Genomic DNA, 5804 nt, shown 5'->3' with positions numbered 1-5804 from the left:
CCTAGCTGAAACAGCAAGGCACTCTGAGGGAGGCAGCATGTGCCAGGCAAATCAAACTACGGTCACCACCTTGACTACCACTTTTCCTTTGACCCTGAAAGAAATAGTCCAAGAACTGAACCCAAGAGCCTCAGGAGTAGCAAAGTTTCCAGCCCAGTGCCCTCACTCATTATCTTGGGAAGATGTTACCTGGTAACTGCTCCTGAAGGTGCCACAACCAAATCTTTTGAAGATCCAGAAAAGAAAGTTCTTGACACCAAAGTCCTTGACACTAAAGTCCTTGACACTGTCAAATGGTTCAATATGAGAAGCTAATATGATTTTTTTTACCAGTTAAGATTTTAGAACTTTATTTAAATGAAGTTCAATTTAGTTTTCATCCACATTGACTGTCTGTAAACTTTTGAAAGTGGCAACAGGTATGTAAGTAACCAACATATACAGCTTGTTTGGTGAATCTTCATCCTCATTGTGTTTCCTAGACAAACACACCTGGATGCGGTATGGGACATTCCTTATTCCTTTGGCCCAAACAGCTTTGTTGAGTCTGGTGTCAATGTGTACATCTGGAGTTCCCATTTCTTTCATGGCAAATTTGCAGATTTCCTTTAGAGCCCGAGGAGCTCGTTTTTTGAAGCCTACTCCATGAATCCTGTTGGGAATGTTGATGGTATACTCTCTGGTCACCACCTCATTGATGGCAGAGCATCCCTTCTTTTTCTCTCCACCCTTCTTTGCGGGAGCCATCCCGCTCGGGACCAGGTTGGAAAAGCTATTATGATTTTATAGGTAAAAATTATATTAAAGAGGTAATTTACTGACCATGGGACCTTCTTGTCTAAATTACAGCTGAAATCTCCATATGTGTTGTTTTTCCATTAGAATGTTAACTTCCTGAGAGCAGGGACTGTCTTTTTTCTTTCTTTCTTTCTTTCTTTCTTTCTTTCTTTCTTTCTTTCTTTCTTTCTTTCTTTCTTTCTTGTGGAAGAAATATTTATTTTTTTATTTATTTATAAAATACAAAATAGAAGAAAAAAAGAGCAAATAGTACTCTTCAATCTGCATTGAAACTCCATAATTCTTTCCTTGGATGTGGATAGCATTTTCCATTATGAGGCCTTTGGAGATGTCTTAGATCTTTGCTGAGAAGAGCTAAGCCTATCAAAATCAATCATCTAACAACGTGGCTGTTACCATGCACAACGTTCTCCTGGTTCTGCTCACTTCACTCAGTGTCAGATCATACAAGTCTTTCCAGGTATTTCTGAAGTCAGCCTGCTCATCATTTCTTATAGCACAATAGTATTCCGTTGCATTCATATACCACAACTTCTTCCGCCATTCCCCAGCTGATGGGCATCCCCTCAATTTCCAATTCTTTGCCACCACAAAAAGAGCTGCTATAAATAATTTGTACATGTGGGTCCTTTTCTCATTTGTATGATCTCTTTAGGACATAGCCCTGGAAGAGTTATTGCTGGGTCAAACGGTATGCATAGTTTTATAGCCCTTTGGGCATAGTTCCAAATTGCTCTCCAGAATGGTTAGATCATTTCACAACTCAACCAACAAGGCATTAGTGTTCCAATTTTCCCACATCTTCTCCAACATTTATCATTTTCTTGTTTTGTCATCTCGGTCAATGTGATTGGTGTGATGTGGTACCTCAGAGTTGTTTTTATTTGCATTTCTCTAATCAATAGTGATTCAGAGCATTTTTTCATATGACTATATTGTCTTAATATTTTATTTGTATCCCCAGCACTTAGCACAGTGCTTTGAACATAGTAAATGGTTAGTGATGTAAGAAAAAAAAATCATTCATTCATTTGTATAAGTTGGCTAAAGTTTTTGTTTATTTTCTGTGTGTATTGTGTGGTTTTTTGTTTTGTTTTTGTTGTTATTGATGAAAATATAGCACTAAACCAATCAGCCTTTGAAACTGACAAATATACATAATAAAGACAGAGAATACTGACCTTGCCTTTTGTTCCGATTCAAATTCATTTGCAAATTAAGCCCCAACAAGATTTGGGGTTTACATAACTGTCAGTATCCATTAATTTTAGTCTGTGACACTTGAGCTCATTTTTTTTAATTGGGGTAGTGGTTACAACTAAAGTGCTATCTTAGAGTCTGTCCTTATCTGAGAGAGGTCCTGTCCACTATACCCTAGCAGAGTGAAGCTGAAATGGTTTGGAAGAGATGCATGCAGAAGTATTCATATGTACCTCATGTAGGTTCACTCTTACCATGGATGATGTCATGTGATTGTATGTATTTCACTGATGTATCTCATGGGACAGTATTACTTGGGCTTGTGGCAGAAAGTTCTATTGTAAATCTTCCAATTGATACTTCAAATGTCTTTGCTTTCAATTGAGTCATCTGTCTGACTAGAGCAAAAATAAATACATTAGTAGAGACTTCATGAATTATTGTTGGAGTGGATGTCAACCCTCACAATACACTGAATCTGAGTTAGCTATTTTGGGAGTTGATGTGTGAGAAAGGGTACAAATACATTCTATAAGCAAGACACTAACTGCCACAACTCAGGGCAGAAACGGTAAGGAGACCTCAGATTCAGTTTCTTCCTCCCTCTGAGATTATTAATTTAAACACTCATCACACCCCTCCTCTTGGATTGTGAACCATTGAAGATTACTTCAACCCTTTGATGAGTACACGTGGTTATTATGAGTACTCCAAAAATCTGGCCTCTTCTTATAAGTGTTTCCCAGATATGCCATTTAGGGTCCCCTGTCTGTGTTGGAGGTCTTCTTCAAGGTCTTGACAATCTTTGAAAATTATTATCTGTCATTCTTTACTCTTACTATAAGACCAGCTCACCTCTTTTATTTTTCCATTTCTTGGATGATGGTTTTTTATATAATTTGTACATTAATGTATCATTGCTGGTCATATGGTACAGTTGAACTTATGCCTGCCATATATTGCCTTGGTGTCTTTTGGATGACTTGCAATTAAAAGATCAGTTAAAAGCTATTGCTCTCCTTCTATCCACTGTTCTGTTCCTAAAACCAAAAGCCTATATGCCAGAAACAACCAAACTTACCTACTGCCAGATCTGTACCTGGGGATCTTGTTCTCTGATAATGGTGTTCCATGGGTTCAAATGCTTTCACTAGCCTTATGCCTGAATGGCTACCTTGAACTCTGCAATCTTCCTAGACACATAGACACATAGACACATAAACTACCATTTTATAAACCACCACTGGATACCTTTGGTCTAACATCTATCCTTCTTCTATTCCTTTCTACTACAACATAGGAAGGTTTATTTTCTCTTTCTTTTCTTTTAATCTCCCCTTAGTATTCTATCTTCTTCTTCTTTTTTTTTTGTTTAGGCAATTGGCAAAGTGACTTTCCCAGGGTCACACAGCTAGTAAATTTCAAGTATTTGGTCTGAGACCAAATTTGAACTCAGGTCCTCCTGAATCCAGGGCCGATACTCTATCCACTGCGCCACCAAGTTGCCCGAGTTTAACATATTTCTACATTGAATTCCTTGTCTGTCTATGAAAGTTAGGTTGATGCAATGCTCAGTCCTATCAGTCTTTCCACTGTGTGTGTATACACTTTTCCTCATGCATTCCTATTATGTGAAATAGGAAGGTCCTTCCTTTTCCTCCTCCTTTCCTACCTACTATGTTCCCCTTTCACTGCTATTTCTTTCTTCTTGTAAGAGCATCAAAAGAGAACAAAATTCCTTTCCCCTCATTCTGCCTCTCTTATTTAATTCCTTCTATGACCCTTGAAGACATTAGGGTTCTGACAGGACACTTGTTTCATTTCTCATTAGAATGTAAATTCTTCCTCATTTCATGGTCTTTTTCAATTGTTCCAATGTATTTATCATTCTATACTTCTATTAACTCCAGTGTTTCCATTTCAAAGATTCTATGTAGTTCTGACTTTTTCTTCAGTAATGTTTGTAATTCCTCTATTTCTTTTGTTTGTTTTTTCCTATGTAGGATTATACTCAGCTTTACCAGCCTATATCATCTGTCTTTTGGAATATTGTATTCCAAGTTTTCCTCTCCATTTAAGTGACATCAGTCAAATCTTCTGTGATGCTGGCTGTGGTTCCTTGGTACTTGAATTTCTTTCTGACATCTTAAGGTTGTTGGGGGTTTTTTTTATTATTAACTTGGAAGCTCTGGATTTCAACTATAATACTCCTGGATATTTTCATTTGGCCATTTTTTTTCTGGAGGCCCCTGGTGGATTCTTCCTGCTCTCAATTTGCCCTCTGGTTCTAATCAATCTGGGCAGTTTTATTTATAATTTCTTAAAATTATGGCAGCTAGAATCCTTTTTTGATCACGATTTTTAGGTAGGCTGATAGTGCTTAGATTATCTCTCCTTGATCCTCTTTACCAGTTCAGTTGTATTTAATAGTGTATATACCTTTCTCTTTTTCTTTTGTTTTTTTTCCATATTTTAATTTTGTTTTATTTTTATTTTCTTGTTTAATCATCATTTTCTGTTTGGCCCATTCTAATTTCTAGTGCAATTCTTGGGTAAGGCTTACCACCTCCTGTTGTAAGCTATTAATTCTTCTTGTCATCCTTTCCTCTCTAGCTGTCATTTCATTTAACATTACATTTCTTTGATAATTTCTTGCAGGTACTTTTGCAGGCCTTATGGCCATGCTTGCCATTTTTTCCTGAGACACTGGAATTGTTGTGGTATTGATCTTTCTTTTGAGTTTACGTTTGGACTTTTCTCAAAATATACTATATCTTTATGGCTTGGCATTTTCTTCTGTTTTCTCATATCCCCAGACAGTTTCTGAATTGAGATTTTGTGATTACTCAGAACAAAAGGGAAAAACCACAAGAAAAAAAAAGAAAAAGAAAAGACAAAATAATATGCTTCAATCTGCATTCAGACTCCATAGTTCTTTCTCTGGATATGGATAGCATTTTTCATCATGAGTCTTTTAGAATTCTCTTAGATCATTGTACTGCTGAGAAGAGCTAAGGGTATCTAAGTTGGTCATCACACAATGTTGCTGTGATTGTGTACACAGGGGTGGGGAACCTGTGACCTTCTAGGTCCTTAAGTACAGACTTTTGACTGAATTCCCCACCCCTAGTATATAATATTCTTCTGGTTCTACTCACTTCACTCAGCATCACTTCATGCAAATCTTTCCAGGTTTTCTGAAATCTGCCTGCTCATCATTTCTTATAGAACAATAGTGTTCTATTACATTCGTACACCACAACTTGTTCAGCCATTCCCCAATTGATGGGGAAAATTCCAATTCTTTGCCACCACAAAAAGAGTCACTATAAATATTTTTGTACACATGGGTCCTTTTCTCCTTTTTATGATCTCTTTGGGATGCAGACCTAGAAGTGGTATTGCTGGATCAAAGGGTATGCATAGTTTTGTAATCCTTTGGGCATAGTTCCAAATTGCTGTCCAGAATGGTTGGATTAGTTCACAACTCCACCAACAATGCATTACTGTTCCAATTTGCCCACATTTCTTCTCCAACATTTATCATTTTCCTTTTTTGTCATATTAGACAATCTGATAGGTGTGAAGTGGTACCTCAGAGTTGTTTTAATTTGCATTTCTCTAATCCATAGTGATTTAGAGAATTTTTATGACTATAGATAGCTTTAATTTCTTCATCTAAAAACTGCTTGTTCATATCCTTTGACCATTTATCAATTGGGGAATGACTTGTATACTTATAACAGCCAAACCTTTCTAACTAGTCCTCATGGAAGAAGGGACAGTAGTACCCAATAAAGAACTCA

At 36.9% G+C, this 5804-nt stretch overlaps 1 pseudogene; it reads right to left on the bottom strand.

Moving 5' to 3' along the window:
* Positions 1-369: 369 nt before the first annotated feature.
* Positions 370-890, bottom strand: LOC114053295 (annotated as a pseudogene).
* Between the last annotated feature and the right edge of the window lie 4914 nt (positions 891-5804).

This window comes from Vombatus ursinus, unplaced genomic scaffold (assembly GCF_900497805.2).
Source record: "Vombatus ursinus unplaced genomic scaffold, bare-nosed wombat genome assembly UNPS02014811.1, whole genome shotgun sequence".
Taxonomy (NCBI): Eukaryota; Metazoa; Chordata; class Mammalia; order Diprotodontia; family Vombatidae; genus Vombatus; species Vombatus ursinus.
This window is presented reverse-complemented; position numbering and strand designations above follow the sequence as displayed.